Source organism: Budorcas taxicolor, chromosome 4, assembly GCF_023091745.1.
Source record: "Budorcas taxicolor isolate Tak-1 chromosome 4, Takin1.1, whole genome shotgun sequence".
Lineage (NCBI taxonomy): Eukaryota > Metazoa > Chordata > Mammalia > Artiodactyla > Bovidae > Budorcas > Budorcas taxicolor.
In genome coordinates this window covers 22,500,993-22,515,563 of record NC_068913.1, presented here as the reverse complement: position 1 = coordinate 22,515,563, position 14,571 = coordinate 22,500,993, and the positions used below count along the sequence as shown (strand labels likewise).

The 14,571-nt window shown below is 39.1% G+C and overlaps 1 pseudogene; it reads right to left on the bottom strand.

Moving 5' to 3' along the window:
• Nucleotides 1-5,167: 5,167 nt before the first annotated feature.
• Nucleotides 5,168-12,051, bottom strand: LOC128046895 (60S ribosomal protein L14-like; annotated as a pseudogene).
• Nucleotides 12,052-14,571: the final 2,520 nt, after the last annotated feature.

Genomic DNA, 14,571 nt, shown 5'->3' with positions numbered 1-14,571 from the left:
TGTACTCTCATTTCTGGCTATTCTGATTGAATTCTTACCGAAAATATCAATAAAACACATATTTTTATTTTCTTAAGAATTTAGATATATATATATTACAACTCTAGATTCTATGTCAAACTATTAGGAAGCCAAAGATAGCCCCATGAAGGAAGAAAATATAAAAGGTGTCTTATTCACTTAGGAAGAGCAAACAAAGCAAAACAAAACAAAAAACAATACATAATGAAGGCAGTAACTTCTTTAATTAGGAAGATTAAAATGCAGCATAGGAAGCTTTTTGCTTTTAAGGTGAATCTCTAAAAATATTACCATAAAAGCTTAAGTCCTGCCTATATATATTGGTAGTTTCCAAACTGTCAGTTTTAACAAGTTAAATATCAGTGAATATCAACAATGTGCTGAAAAGAGAATGAAGAGAAAATTAATGACTGTTGGGAAGTAGGCAACAGAGTGATGAAAAGTTAAGCTGAAAATATGAACATAGACTGTATATGCATACAGGCTCTTCTTGAGCAAATGATACACACACCACACAGAAAGAGAAAGCAGCATTTCTTATTTTTCAATTAGCCTATTACATTAAGTACAACAAAACGAGTAAACCAGTTCAGGATCCTTTTTTATTTACTTTGAACAGAAATTATTGTTCTTGTTACACAATAATTTGAAACTGAAAGAAAAATGTGTATCCTGAGAGTTTAGTAGTTTTCAGAAATACTAACTGAAAATTTTTGAATACTTCATTTAAGTATTTTCTGTGATATATGATTGGTTTGCAATGAAGGAAGATGGAAATCTACCTTGAATGAAATAAATAATAGTTATACATAAAGTTAATATGAAAATTCAGTTGGATACAGACACTCATGATCTCTTAGGGCTCAAGAATTTTTCTTGGATTAAAGTTTTTCACTTTCTTACACTGCAGATGCCAGCGATATCAGTTAGGTATTGAGACATTTTATATTCTTAGAACTAATGGACTCTATAAACCACTTAGAATCTGAAGTTGATTAGTGAGTTACATACCCAGATTAAGGTCCTTATCCTAAAGGAAAAAAGATATATGTATCGGAAGGTTGTAACAACTGATGTTGAAAACAACTGGTTTTTAACACACACGGCATGGAGATAAAGGAATGGTCATTTATTTATTAGATTCCACTGAGCCACCAGGTGAGCCCTCAAAGCAGTGGAGGATCAATTCAAACTTCCTTTGATCAGGAGTGCATTTACTTATTTCCAAGTTTAACTTCAATTTCAAGTAAGTTTTTAAGACTAATTAATTTGGTTGAATGAGTCCTTGAATGGTTATAGCATTTTGTCTGCTGTATTGAAAAAAACAACTTTTACCTTAAAAAGGCATTAGCAATGGAAACCAAGACTGGCTTCTAGGGAATACATTTTTCAGTCAATTTTTTCCATAGGAAATCATGTAGACATAATGATGCCCACTATTTGCTTATAAAAACAGCTTTTTGGTTTCATATAATGTAAATTCAGAATATTTATCATGTTCAACAAGCATTGTGACACAGTGGATTTATTGTGCCCCCAGTTCATTTGGATTCCTGACTGTTTTCTGATTAACTGACACATTACTGATCTCTTGGGATGAACTGCACTTAAAAACCAGAATGCTTCTTGTGTCTTTATTTATAAGAAATCTCATTTTCATATTTCATGTACATGTTTTTGAAATTGTTCTAGTTATAATAATTTTTAGGATATGTATAGAAAGATAAAAATACACATCTTGTTAGACATCTTTGGGTCATAATTCATCACCAAAATACAGATATTTTTATGATTAATTATTGTATTGTTCTTTCATAGCTAATACAAGAATATTATTTTAACTTTTACATTAGTAACTAGGTTATATAATAAAATAACTAAATCTGTGAATAAAAGAGATGATTAAATAATGTTTAAAAATGTTTACATGGCATATTTACAAAGATAAAATCACATACTATGGTTTTAAATCCAATTTATCTAATCTATATTTTGTTATCAAGGTAGTCTGCATATACAGAATGACACACATTTACATGGCGGAGGGGTTGTGGTTCCTGCTGTGTCTTCTTCGACATTAAATCACCATAGTGTAGGTAAATGTAGGTTTTGTTCTATGTAAATAAGTGAGATGATGGGTCTTTTTACTAATCCATATTTACATGTATTATCCAGATTTTCACTGTTGACAGTGAATCTTGTTAATAGCCATGGTGTTTTATGGAAATGTATGTTGAAAAGTTAAATACCATGTAAACATAGGGATCAGTCCTGGGTGTTTATCGGAAGGACTGATGCTAAAGCTGAAACTCCAATACTTTGGCCACCTCATGCAAAGAGTTGACTCATTGGAAAAAACCCTGATGCTGGGAGGGAGTGGGGGCAGGAGGAGAAGGGGACGACAGAGGATGAGATGGCTGGATGGCATCACCGACTCGATGGACATGAGTTTGAGCAGACTCCGGGAGTTGGTAATGGACAGGGAGGCCTGGAGTGCTGCGATTCATGGGGTCACAAAGAGTCGGACACGACTGAGTGACTGAACTGAACTGAACTGAACTGAATGTAAATATGCTATAATTTAAATCCATTATTAAATTTAGCAATCCAATAAGCTGAAATATTTAATGTTTGATATGGGAAGAGATCTCTTTACTTGCTCAAATGTTCATTAAGTTGTACAGATGCTTAGTGTCACACAGCTCAATGTCTGTGAAGAGTTAACAGCTTTAGGTGAGGGAGAAATTTCAGGACACCAGCTTTTAAAAAATAAAACACAACTTTCCAGGCAGAGGTAGATTTACCAATAGCCAATGAAACAGAAGTTTCAGGGCCTCTTATTATCGCTGGCTATTTACTTCCAAGGCCTTGTAAGAGACCATGGCAATGTGTGTGAACACAGGTTTTTTGGTAACTTGCAAAAGCAAAATATTTTGTCTGCAATTTACTAAGACTGGCTTCCCTTCACTTTGTTTTCTTTGTGAAAGTTAAGAAAGTGGAAGTGTTTTCTTTGTACTTTCCTCATTTTAAGTGGGACGGGAGTGACGCAGCAATTTGTGAGATACGTCTAAAAGCAAGCTGAGTTGGTGATGCACTGAGATTAAGTTTAATATGGTATAGTTATGTGATCCACAGTCTCTTACATGAAGAGTTACATAAGAGCTAGCTGTCTCTGTGTAGGAATGGCTTTCTACCATCCAACATACCAATTCGGCTGGTGTCATTATCGGATGTCCAAACTCCTTCTGCTTCCTACATTCCTTGGGGCAAGGAATAGCAACTTTATTTGGAAAGCCAGCAGACCAAGAAGATGGTGGACTGGTGTCCCAAAGAACCGTCTTGCGTGCTGTGCTTAATCGCTCAGTCGTGTCTGACTCTTTGAGACCCCTATGGACTTGGCTCACCAGGCACCTCTGTCCATGGGGATGCTCCAGGCAAGAATACTGGAGTGGCTTTCTACTTCAGGGGATCTTCCCATCCCAGTTAAAATTCAGGCTTCTTTATACTACCAGAGGAGGGGGTGTGGCTGGTTGTTGCAAACTTCTTGGTGCCAGAATCCTTTGTTTTTGTAGCTGTTCATGTAGGTTTGGTTACAATCTTGCTGTAAACCTCCAACAAAACAGTTGCTATTTACTGTTCTACAACTTTCTCTGTCAATGGAAAAGTGTTATACCTTTCAAGGTCAGAGCCTTAAGAATGGGCTATCATGCATATTTCAGGTTAAAAGCAACACTCTAGAGAGGTGCAGAGCCAACATGACCAAGCACAGGCAACACAGCAAAAGGTTTAGAGGTAAAGAAATAGATCCAATATGAAGTCAGATTTTTTCTTCTCTGTTAAATCATGTCACAAGGATATTAGCACCTGAGTCAGAACCTATATAAACATGTCCAACAACATCTAACACTAGAAGTGTGGAAATGGATGAAAAATTGGTCTAAAAATAAACATACTCAAAAGCTAGTCTGTAAAAATTTGACCTAGCTTTATAGCCTACAAACAAAGGAAACAGGAATCCTAAAACTTTATGTGAGAGCACTAGTGGTAAACAGTGAAACTGAAATAAATTTTTCTGAATTATTATTAATAATAAAACATTTCAGACACCTATGCTAAAGTATTGAATTATCTTCATATTCTATTTTTTAAGTGCTATAATATTGCTTTATGTGAGGAGGCACTCAAAAACTATCATCCAAAAATGCATGAAAATGTATTTTAGAAGTCAGGGAATTATTAATAAAAGTACTACAATTGTGATTTTTTTCTTTCTAAATATTTCTCACTTTTGTATGCCTAATTTTATATATATATTTTTTTTTAAATAAAGAGAGCTCAGATTATATAAACTTATAAAACTTGATTCTGTCCCTTAAGGAATTTACAAAGAATTCCAAAAGGAGAATCTTTAGGAAGGAAAAAGTAATCCAACAACCTCTTTGTCATGACTTTCTAACTTGAATCCTGATGCTGTCACCACAGTCAGCTTTCAGGGAGACAGATTAATTTCTCTTTATTTAAATCCCTTTAAATTTCCTTTCTTGAAGAAAGAAAGTTTGCATCAAAAATAATACAGTTAGACATTTTTTCATGGTAGTGTCAGTTCAGTTCAGTCGCTCAGTCATGTCCAACTCTTTGTGACCTCAGCATGCCAGGCCTCCCTGTCCATCATCAACTCCCGGAGTTCACCCAAACTCATGGCCATTGAGTCGGTGATGCCATCCAACCATCTCATCCTCTGTCGTCCCCTTCTCCTCCCGCCCTCAATCTTTCCCAGCATCAGGGTCTTTTCAAATGAGTCAGCTCTTGACATCAGGTAGCCAAAGTGTTGGAGTTTCAGCTTCAGCATCAGTCCATCCAATGAACACCCAGGACTGATCTCCTTTAGGATGGACTGGTTGGATCTCCTTGCAGTCCAAGGGACTCTCAAGAGTCTTTTCCAACACCACAGTTCAAAAGCATCAGTGCTTCGGCACTCAGCTTTCTTCACAGTCCAACTCTCACATCCATACATGACTATTGGAAAAACCATAACCTTGACTAGATGGACCTTTGTTGACAAAGTAATGTCTCTGCCTTTTTTTTTTTAAATTTGCCAGCACATCAAAAAGAACTTTTATTCTGATTTGAATAGCCTCTTATGCACTCATGCTTTCTTGCCAGATGCCTTTGGAGCAGGGGCTTTCTGGGATGGAGCTTTCTGACCCTTCTGAGTTTTAGGAGGAGGTGCTGATTTCTGGCCTACAGCTTTCTGGGCAGGAACCTTCTGGGCTGGAGCCTTCTTACCCTCAGTGGTGATCTTTTTTGCTGGAACCTTGGCAGCAGCAGCAGCTACTGCAGCTGCCCTTAGCAGGAAGGGCTTTCTTGGGAGAAGCTTTCAGGAGAGCTGCCTTTTGAAGTTCCTTAACTTCAATCTTGATTGTCTGTTCCTCATTTTCTTTGCCTTCATGATTTTGTAACGATCAAAATCTGTCATCTTCGCTTTCTTTTCTCTGGCTTCAATCTTCTTGGCCCACCTTGTGGCTGCCCACTTTGCATTGATATCTGCCTTCTCCCAGGCTTCCCGGACATACTTCTGATAGGCACTGTGCGGGAACTTAAGGATGAAGTCAGTGAGCTGTATGCCTTTGAAAGGCACAGCTTGTCTCTTAACTTGAGTGCAAGGTCCATCCACCAAAGCCCTGTTCTGATCAATAACATCTACAATCATGACCAGCTTCCTGACATGAGGCCCAAAGAAGATGTAGGACATTCGACCAACTTCTACGAAGTGTCTGAACACCACGTTGGAGGTGTTCGGTGAGAGGATTGTCTGCTTTTTAATATGCTCTCTAGGTTGGTCATAACTTTTCTTCCAAGGAGTAAGTGTCTTTTAATTTCATTGCTGCAATCACCATCTGCAGTGATTTTGGAGCTCCTCACAATAAAGTCTGTCACTGTTTCCACTGTTTTCCCATCTATTTGCCATGAAGTGATGGGAAAGTGCTGTACTCACTATGCCAGCAAATCTGGAAAACTCAGCAGTGGCCACAGGACTGGAAAAGGTCCATTTTCATTCTGATCCCAAAGAAAGCCAATGCTAAGGAATGCTCAAATTACCGCACAATTGCACTCATCTCACACGCTAGTAAAGTAATGCTTAAAATTCTCCAAGCCAGGCTTCAGCAACACGTGAACTGTGAACTTCCAGATGTTCAAGCTGGCTTTAGAAAAGGCAGAGGAACCAGAGATCAAATTGCCAACATCCAATGGATCATCAAAAAAGCAAGAGAGTTCTAGAAAAACATCTATTTCTGCTTTATTGACTATGCCAAAGCCTTTCACTGCATGGATCACAATAAACTGTGGAAAATTCTGAAAGAGATGGGAATACCAGACCACCTGACCTGCCTCTTGAGAAATATGTATGTAGGTCAGGAAGCAATAGTTAGAACTGGACATGGAACAACAGACTGGTTCCAAATAGGAAAAGGCTTACATCAAGGCTGTATATTGTCACCCTGCTTATTTAACTTCTATGCAGAGTACATCATGAAAAATGTTGGGCTGGAAGAAGCACAAGCTGGAATCAAGATTGCCGGGAGAAATATCAATAACCTCAGATATGCAGATGACACCATGCTTATGGCAGAAAGTGAAGAAGAACGAAAGAGCCTCTTGATGAAAGTGAAAGAGGAGAGTGAAAAAGTTGGCTTAAAGCTCAATATTCAGAATACTAAGATCATGGCATCTGGTCCCATCACTTCATGGCAAAAAGATGGGGAAACAGTGGAAACAGTGGCTAACTTTATTTTTCTGGGCTCCAAAATCACTGCAGATGGTAATTGCAGGCATGAAATTAAAAGATGCTTACTCTTTGGAAGGAAAGTTATGACCAACCTAGATAGCATATTAAAAAGCAGAGACATTACTTTGTCCACAAAGGTCCGTCTAGTCAAGGCTACGGTTTTTCCAGTGGTTGTGTATGGATGTGAGAGTCAGACTATGAAGAAAACTGAGTGCCAAAGAATTGATGCCTTTGAACTGTGATGTTGGAGAAGACTGTTGAGAGTCCCATGGACTGCAAGGAAATCCAACTAGTCCATCCTAAAGGAGATCAGTCCTGGGTGTTCTTTGGAAGGACTGATGTTGATGCTGAAACTCCAATACTTTGGCCACCTGAAGTGAAGAGCTGATTCATTTGAAAAGACTCTGATGCTCAGAAAGATTGAGGGTGGGAGGAGAAAGGGACAACAGAGGATGAGATGGTTGGATGGCATCACCAACTCAGTGGGCATGGGTTTGGATGAACTCTGGGAGTTGGTGATGGACAGGGAGGCCTGGCATGCTGCGGTTCATGGCGTCGCAAGAAGTCAGACATGACTGAGTGACTGAACTGAACTGAACTGATGGGACCAGATGCCATGATCTTAGTTTTCTGCATGTTGAGCTTAAAGCCAACTTTTTCACTCTCCTCTTTCACTTTCATCAAGACACTCTGTAGTTCTTCTTCACTTTCTGCCATAAGGGTGGTGTCATCTGCGTATCTGAGGTTATTGATATTTCTCCTGGCAATCTTGATTCCAGCTTGTGCTTCTTCCAGCATATAAGTTGTAAGTACTCTGCATATAAGTTAAATAAGCAGAGTGACAATATACAGCCTTGACATACTCCAACCAGTCTGTTGTTCCACGTCCAGTTTAAACTGTTGCTTCCTGACCTGCATATAGGTTTCTCAAGAGGCAGGTCAGGTGGTCTGGTGTCTTTTTCAGAATTTTCCACAGTTTGTTGTGATCCACACAGTCGAAGGCTTTGGCATAGTCAATAAAGCAGAAATAGATGTTTTTGTGGAACTCTCTTGCTTTTTCGATGATCCAGCAGATGTTGGCAATTTGATCTCTGGTTCCTCTGCCTTTTCTAAAACCAGCTTGAACATCTGGATGTTCATGGTTGATGTACAGCTGAAGCCTGGGTCGGAGAATTTTGAGCATTACTTTACTAATGCTAGTAGTGTCAGGGGAGTGTGTAATTTCCTCATTCTGTCTCATCACAACAAAAATTTGTAGTAATGGATGTTAAGGCACTCAGCATGTCACAGCTTTGGACAGTGTTATAGCTCCATGTTACAGCTCAGTTTTTTTTAGAAAATACATCCTCCAGGTGTGAGGGCATGCCCACCCAAAAGACACAAAGAGAGAGAGAGAGAAAGAGAGTGCGAGAGAGAGAGAGAGAGAGAGAGAGAGAGCGCGCGCATGTGGGAGAGAGACCCTGGCCCTTTGGCTCCTCTTTTTATGTGTTTTTCCTCCCCCTGGGCCTGCCCTATGTAAATCGGGCTAGCCAGGGGTGCTGTTTGTTCTACTGAGGTTCTCACTCCAGTACTCGGACCTTTCTTTGTGCTATTTAGGCGGGCTTTTCCCTTCCTTGTTTTTTCAGTTCAGTTCAGTCACTCAGTCGTGTCCGACTCTTTGCAACCCCTTTAATTGAGCACGCCAGGCCTCCCTGTCCATCACCAACTCCCGGAGTTCACTCAAACTCATGTCCATCGAGTTGGTGATGCCATCCAGCCCTCTCATCCTCTGTCGTCCCCTTCTCCTCCCCCCAATCCCTCCCAGTATCAGAGTCTTTTCCAATGAGTCAACTCTTCACATGAGGTGGCCAAAATACTGGAGTTTCAGCTTTATCATCATTCCTTCCAAAGAACACCTAGGACTGATCTCCTTTAGGATGGACTGGTTGGAGCTCCTTGCAGTCCAAGGGACTTACAAGAGTCTTCTCCAATACCACAGTTCCAAAGCATCAATGCTTCGGCGCTCAGCTCTCTTCACAGTCCAACTCTCACATCCATACATGACTACTGGGAAAACCATAGCCTTGACTAGATGGACCTTTGTTGGCAAAGTAATGTCTCTGCTTTTGAATATGCTATCTAGGTTGGTCATAACTTTTCTTCCAAGGAGTAAGCGTCTTTTAATTTCATGGCTGCAATCACCATCTGCAGGTACTTTGGAGCCCCCAAAAATTAAGTCTAATACTGTTTCCACTGTTTCCCCATCTATTTCCCATGAAGTGATGGGACCAGATGCCATGATCTTAGTTTTCTGAATGTTGAGCTTTAAGCCAATGTTTTCACTCTCCTCTTTCACTTTCATCAAGAGGCTTTTTCGTTCCTCTTCCCTTTCTGCCATAACGGTGATGTCATCTGCATATCTGAGGTTATTGATATTTCTCCCGGCAATCTTGATTCCAGCTTGTGCTTCTTCCAGCCCAGCGTTTCTCATGATGTACTCTGCATAGAAGTTAAATAAGCAGGGTGACAATATACAGCCTTGATGTAAGCCTTTTCCTATTTGGAACCAGTCTGTTGTTCCATGTCCAGTTCTAACTATTGCTTCCTGACCTGCATATAGGTTTCTCAAGAGGCAGGTCAGGTGGTCTGGTATTCCCATCTCTTTCAGAATCTTCCACAGTTTATTGTGATCCACACAGCCAAAGGCTTTGGCATAGTCAATAAAGCAGAAATAGATGTTTTTCTGGAACGCTCTTGCTTTTTCGATGATCCAGCCGATGTTGGCAATTTGATCTCTGGTTTCTCTGCTTTTTCTAAAACCAGCTTCTGGACTCCTTTTTCCAATTCTAACTACCTAACAGTAGGATTATGAGTGGTTTTTAAAATATATCTTCTTTTGACATTGTTTATATTGTCTACATTGAAAAGTACTTTTATTTTAGAAATTAAAACTTTTTTTAAAGAACTTGGCTCAACCACAAAGTGAAAACTATCTTTGTTCTCATTAGCATGGTTCAATTGGTACTAAATTTACAAGATTGAGTATTTATTTACTACAGGGCCTAGAATTAACTAATTTGTTACAATGTTAATTTTAAATGCATGAAAAAAAGAAACTGAAAAAATCATATGATATGTGCTAAATATTTAATCTTACAGAGCATTGTTTTTTGAGGGAAACAGTTTATACTTTGTATATTATCTTGCATGTCTTATCCTGTTTGAGCACTCTGTGCAGAGATTTGCGTGATTACCTCAGAAGTCTTCCCTCCTCTCTTGCTTCTTAGGTCTGTTGTCTGCATAGACCTCCTGCGGAGAGAAGTGAGGGATAATTGGGGTTAAAGGCTATGGTGTACTAAATCTTTGTGCCCCCATTTCTCACGTTGAAATTCTAACCCCTATTTTGATGGTTTAAGAGGTGGGTTCTTTGGGAAGTAACTGGGTCTAGACTAGGTCATGAAAGTGGGGCCCTCATGAGCTGATTAATGCCCTTAAAGGAAGAGACAGCAGAGTTTGACTTTGCCATGTTATGATACAGCAAGAAGAAGGTCATCTGCAAATAAGGAAGAAGGTTTTCACCAGACGCTGTATCTGCTGGTACCCTGATCGTGGGCTTCTCAGGCTCCAGGACTGTCAGAAATATGTTTGTTGTTTAAGCCACCGAGTCTGTGGTATTTTGTTAGAGCAGCTTGAGCAAACTGAGACAAGAGACCCATCTCTGGGGGGAGTGTTGCATGGCTGGTATTCCTCCAAGTTTCCAGAAAAGACAAACAACCTTCCACACACCATCTCCTTGCACCATCTCTCTCTCTTATTTTCTCTTTCTCTCTGAATAATGGTTATCTTCCCACAGGGAGGTAATTCCCATTCACATGTAGGAAGTACTTCAACCTCTATTGGTGACAATATCCCTTGAAGAGAGAGCTTCTCTTTGTTCTTTATGAATGCCTGAGTTAGCAAAGCTATTTCAGGGTTTAAACCAAGCCTCTAGAAGCCTGTGCTGCCTAGCTTCAAGGTTTTAGGAAAAGGGATTTTGCTACAGAGAGAGGAACTTGCCTTCCAAAAGGGAACTGGAAGGCGGAAGAGTGTGCCAGGCCATCTTTGATGAAAAACTGAAAGGGCTGGAGGATACAAAAGGATGAATGAGAACTTGTGAGGTACTTATTGTGAAATGTGCAATATAGGCCCTCTCTTTTGAATCCTGGGTGACACTATTAAGAAATCTTTGATTTGATGTATAGGCTTGAAGCCTCTTCACTCTTTGGAAAAGGAGGCTTAAACAAGAGCTGAGACCTGGGTTCCATGGGTAAAGAAGCCAGAGGTCAGCAGGAGTACTGACACCTAGGTCACTTACAATAAATTCTGGTGAATAAATGAATGATAAGAATCAAGACACACAAGAAGTATTTCAATAAAACTGTAAGAAAGTACATAGAGATGTAGGTAAAATGTGAAGATGACTGATTTATTATAGAATGGATATAGGATTTATGGCCAAAGATCTATGGATTTGAGAGCCCTGTATGTTGTTTGCTTGTTGTGTATTCTTGACAAGTAATTTCAATTTTCCAAGTTTCTGTTTTCTATCTGTAAAATATCTGTTGCCCCTATCTGTAAAATAGGGGCAACAATTTGTATAACTTCTCTGAATAGTTTTTGGTAAGAATTTTTAGTAAATGGTGCGAAAGTGCATTATTAGAAACCTGAAACTCTTAGGTAGGAAGTTAGGCATGAGCAACAAGGGGTTGCCTAAAAAAGACTCAAGCTGAACTTTAAACTCCGCCCCAGACATACCCTAGTGTAGCCCAAGAGAGCTCACAGACATGCTACACATTAATCACAGAAACTTCTTGAACTCTAGCACATGTGCCCTTAAAACACAGCTGTGTCCTCAAGTGACTTCAGGCAGTCGGGAGTTCCTTAATTGTCATAAATATTCTATATATACATATGATTATAATAGACTGAATTATGGGAAAGGCATGCATATCAGAGCCCGTTGTTATGTAAGGCAACTGTCAATCAAAACTGTCAGTCCATACCCACCTAAATGAATATATAAATATCCTGTCTTGAAAACTCCCACACCTCATCATTCCTGGGCCAGTGCCTCTCTTGGCCTGGTCTACCTCTCCCTTGTGGTGTTATTTCTGCTCCTTACTTAATAAACTTGTTTTTGCCACAGGTAAGACCTCAGATTCTTCTCTATGGCCTTACCAAGAACCTAGGCCCACAAGGGAGGGTCCTCTTTGACCCTCCTCCATGCTATAACAGAACCCTTATATACATGGCCACTCTAGTCTATGAGTAGACAACAAGGTCATATTTTTTCCTACTATATGGTAACACTAAATCCCACTAGTCCAACTAATAAAATTAGCTCTAAGCTTCTTCCTAGTTTTTTAAGTTTTCCAGGCTATTGCCTCACATGTATCCAGGATTCAGAGCTATCCTTCTGTGGGAAAACTGCTGATGCCTCCCCAAGCCTTGGTACAGGAAAGACACTGTGTGCTCCTACTTCCCACAGTACAACTGACAGCAGGCTGTGACTTTTATCATCTAGAATTTGTTGAAGCGTCGCATTAAAATAGGAGCATTACTTCTAGGACAACTTCCAATTTGCATTAGAGTCTGTTAAACTAATTAAACAACATGAATCATTAGGCTGAGATGGCTCTAATGCCATGGCAGCGATGTAAGCAAACCAAAATCTAAGCCTGTAAATGCCTCAAGGTTAAGAAATCAAAACCCAAGGTCAACCAATCACAGTTTAGGCTTTAAGCAACTGCCAATCAATAATCTCTTTGTTTTGCTTCTCTCTTTTCTGTAGAAGCGTCTCTTCCAGAGCTCCTATCCATGGAGCATTCTTAACCACTTCCAGTTTGGCACTGTCTGATTCCAACCAACTTCTGCTCAAATAAACTCATGAAGTTTTTTTTAAAACTTCATTTGATATTGGAGTATAATTGATTAACAATGTTGTGATAGTTTCAGGGAAACCCCACTTTCATAGTTGATTAACAATGTTGTGATGGTTTCAGGTGTACAGCAAAGTGATACATGATAAATATACATGTATCAGTTCTTTTTCAAATTATTTTCCTAGTTAGATTATTACAGAGTTTTGTAAATTTGTAAAATCTTTAATATGCCTCAGTAAGTCTTTTAACAAGTCCCTCAGAGGCAAGCCATTCTCTACAAAGGAGAAGCCAGCTCATCTATCACTGAAGGCACCAGGCACTTTCTCACCTCACAGTCTGGGCCCAGCTACCTATTCTCTAAGGAGAAAGCAGATTCTTACCTGCCAGGGCCAAGGCCTTTCTCATTTCCTTTCTCACACTTAAATCCTTACTGGGTTTCTTGACAGTGAAAACATATCCCTTCCCTTTAGCTTGGTACTTTTACCACAAGGAAGATCCAGTCCTGTGAACCACTGAAGACCGTCAAAGTATTTGATGATACATTTATCTAAGTTTGATTTGTTGTGTACACACATGCACACACACAGAGTTCAGTTCAGTCGCTCAGTTGTATCCGCCTCTTTGAACCTCCATGGACAGAGCATGCCAGGCCTTCCTGTCCATCACCAACTCCTGGAGCTTACTCAAACTCATGTCCATTGAGTCAGTGATGCCATCTAACCATCTCATCCTCTGTCATTCCCTTCTCCTCCTGACTTCAATCTTTCTCAGCATCAGGGTCTTTTCCAAGTAGTCAGTTCTTCACATCAGATGGCCAAAGTATTGGAGTTTCAACTTCAGCATCAGTCCTTCCAATGAAGATTCGGGACTGATTTCCTTTAGATTGACTGGTTTGATCTCCTTGCAGTCCAAGAGACTCTCTCTCTCTCTCACAAACACACACACACACACACACACACACACACACACACACACACACACAACTAATGCAGTACAAACAGTCCATTCTACCCTATGTGCTGTGCCATCAAAATTCCATCTTTCTAGCTTACAATCTTTGGTCCAGTTAGCTGGGTTGGAGGGAAAATGATCCTGATAGTCTGTAAGCAAAATACATGGCTAAGATTATCTCCCAGGGAGAAAATGATTGTTTTCAGCATATGGCCTCTCCTTGCACTGATTTAACACATGTTTCCTGGTCTGAAACATCTGCTTTGGGCTATTTCATTGTACTGTGATTCCCCAGGAACTATGAGACAGCAATAACTTCCAATAAAAAGCCCTACCAAAGGAATCCTCCCCAGAAAAAAGGAACATTTGCCTGAAAGACAAAGCACTGTCTCTATCCAAGGAGGCAGGATCTATCTGTAATTTTTCCCAAAAGCAGTTTTTCCAGCTACAGAAAAATATTTAGGTGTCATGCTCTGCTCAATGTCTTATGTATTATATAACCATTGCTTACTATAATTTAAAAAGATTAAAATGACAGAAAATGCTCTTAATATACAATACAAATATATGATTAAATGTAAAGTATATCTTAGAATTTGAATACTTATGCTTTTTTATAACTTCTAGAATAAACAATAGAATAAGTTGTTACATTATCAACAAACATAAAAAAGTCAAACATGTCGGCATTTTGTGTGTATATTTAGTAAACAATGTATAATAAAATTTTTCTTTTATTATGAAATTAATTAATGTGCATTATTCTTGAACATGTCTAGATTAAAATATTATATTTTAATACTATATTATTAAATATATTAATTAAAATATTAGTAAAAAAATTTTAGCCCAAAATAATTCTAATGCTTAATGTCCTTATTTACAAATAGTTAGAAATTTCATTTCCAAATA